At 36.7% G+C, this 2822-nt stretch overlaps 1 pseudogene across 1 annotated transcript; it reads right to left on the bottom strand.

Moving 5' to 3' along the window:
• Positions 1-870: 870 nt before the first annotated feature.
• LOC143598613 (protein LATERAL BRANCHING OXIDOREDUCTASE 1-like) lies at positions 871-2208 on the bottom strand (annotated as a pseudogene). The gene is made up of 2 exons (XR_013147145.1): positions 1427-2208; positions 871-1194 (listed from the first exon to the last, which is right to left on the bottom strand). The product of XR_013147145.1 is annotated as a protein LATERAL BRANCHING OXIDOREDUCTASE 1-like (transcript).
• Between the last annotated feature and the right edge of the window lie 614 nt (positions 2209-2822).

Raw genomic sequence — 2822 nt, forward strand, 5'->3', positions numbered from 1 at the left:
CAAACCGAACATTGAATAATCTAAGACAAAACGGGCTTGACAAGATGTTAGCTAGAGTGTCATTTTTTGTGAAAAAAACAAGATTAAGATGTTAGATATGACAGAAAGTTATGGTAATCAACGAAACCGAAAGAATATCATTACTAATCGACATCATTTTGAGGTTGAATTGTTTAATACCGTCTGGATATGCAAATTCAAGAACTTGGAAATAGATTTAGTGAGGTCTCAACTAGTTTGATAGAAAATATGTCCGGTTTAAATCCTTGTGATTCGTTTTCTAAATTTGGCATATCGAAGATAGTTGCATTTTCTGATTTGTCTCCGAATGACTTTAGTAATGAAGAAAGAGGGCGTATTTTGGGTGATCTTATGACATTTTATCACACTTTAAAGAAAGATGATAAATTTGCAAAATTGTATGGAATGTGTGACCTTGCTCGTGTAATGGTGAAAACCAGAAAACACGCCACTTTTCCTTTGATTTATCGTATATTGAAGCTAGCGTTGGTTTTACCGGTTTCACCGCAGCCGTTGAAAGATGCTTTTCTAAAATGAAGCTTATCAAGACGGATTTGCGCAATCGAATGGGTGATGAGAATTCGAACAATGCTTTAATACGTGCGGTCGAAAAAGAAGCGCTTGATAAAGTAAAAGAAGATGATGTGATGGCTCAATTTCAAGCTTTCAAAAACCGAAGGGGAAAAATATGCAGCCCGGCCCATGTGTTTAAATTTATTTATCATCGTGTTTCTATTTTTGTTTAGTTTACATTGTATGAAAAACAGTTAAAAATTTTATTTTTTTTAATGTTACCCCTGATATTTGGTTCTAGATCCGCCACTGACTTCATATACGTGTGATCTTATTTTTGGGACAACAAAATAAAAACATATGAAAATGCACAACACAAATAAAAAGTAAAAAACAGATTAAAAGACCATCCTCTGAACATAGTCAAATCTTGCAAGCATCAAGAGATCTCGTACCCTTCTTGTAGTTCTTGAAATAAAAATCGAGAGAAAATTGTTACATTCTTGTATAACCTAGGCCTGTCATCCGTAATTAACCTGTCTATAGGTCCAATATCCTTTTCAGTTTGAGGCATGTAGACATAGCTACAGTCATCCTGTCATTTATTGAGTTCACAAAGATCCGATGCACCGGGCTCTTGAATATCCCATTACTCATTATCTGCACATGTACGTTATTTCATCAAACATTTCTTGATCTCCAAACAAATCTTATATTGATAGATAAGATTGACCTATCTAGAGTCGTCACATTCACACAAAAACAACAGAGGTAGTAGGTTCGAATCCAGATAGTAAACTTAGTGTTTTACCTGGCTAGCAGGGTATTGGTGGACCCGCTACATTTCAATGATTGGTTCTCACGATTTTGAAAAAAAAACAAGAAGAATTACCTGGATTTAATCACCAACATTGATGGTTAAAGCATCAGGAACAATAGGAACTCCAAACCACTGGCCATCTTTCAAAACCTGAAGACCTTCAACTTCTTTGTCTTGCAACAGGTATGTGACGGCGGAACCATCGCCATGTGGTTTGACTCCTAGCACTTTATCAGGCCATTGACAAGGAGGGTAGTAGTTAAATATTGCAATTATTTTTGTAGTTGTCCCATATTGGTCCCAGAAACAATTCTCCATCAAGTCCAATGATCTAGCATGGCTTTCAGGATAACTTCATTAATCAACTCTATTTTAGAGCAATACTCATCAACAACCTCCCTGAAGTTGGTGGGATTTTGAGGCCAAAGCTGAAGCCTTTGTTGATCTTTCGGAAGAACAATAAGATAAAGTCTATCAGTCCAATCAAGAGTCTGGTTATCTGAGAGAACCATATCGTTTCCATAGCCTTGAAGATCGTCATCTTCCCTCAAAAATTTCTTCTTCTCCTCGGCTGATAAATCGAAGAAATGCCTGCTGATTTGGCGAACTTTATCCAAAAGAGAAGCTTCAATTCCATGGTTAATTGCCTGAAAGCAGCCCCAAGTGGTGATGGCTGATTTAAGCCTGCCGAGCTCCAAAGGTGACCAAGTTAAGAGACTAACATCAATGACCGGAATCTCCATTGGAGAGGACTCACCCGTGGTGGTGATGTTACCATACTCTTCATCTTCTTTACATATAAATCTTTCCGGAAGCTGCTTACAGTCCCCCGCTATTTCGTGTACTTGATTCATCGACTTGTGGTTTTCCGGAGCATCCACCCGCAGCATTAAGATAATTCAGCGTTTGTTGTTATTGTAACCTTTGGAATCTCAGAATTCTTATCTCTCCCAACACAATTTTATTAAAATATTTAAATATTTCTCCGTCTATTGGCACACCCCATTTTTCTATTTAGACACCCCTGTTACGCCCATAATCTCATATTGATCAATATGAGGCATATTGGTCCACCAAACAGACAAAACGCTGGTTATTTTCCGTTTCGGTCTGGCGGCTTCGTCAATATTCACCATATTGGTCGATATGGACCATATTAACTACAGTGTGAAAATTTATTGGCAATGTTGAAGCTGCTTATATGGTGACAAATATATGCACCATATTGGTCGATATGGACCATATGAACCACAGTGAAAATTTTTGGCCAATGTTGAAGTTGCTTATATGGTGACAAGTATATGCACCATATGGTCGATATGAACCATATGAGCTACAGTGTGATAACTTTTTGCCAGTGTTGAAGTTCCTTATATGGTGAGAAGTATTATATGATACATATCATTCATATTGTAGTAAAATAAAAAACTATGAACTTTTTTAAAGTTATTTTATTTATTTATAAAAG

Source organism: Bidens hawaiensis, unplaced genomic scaffold, assembly GCF_021521415.1.
Source record: "Bidens hawaiensis isolate Kalapana, Puna unplaced genomic scaffold, B.hawaiensis_p1.1 tig00050573_1, whole genome shotgun sequence".
Lineage (NCBI taxonomy): Eukaryota > Viridiplantae > Streptophyta > Magnoliopsida > Asterales > Asteraceae > Bidens > Bidens hawaiensis.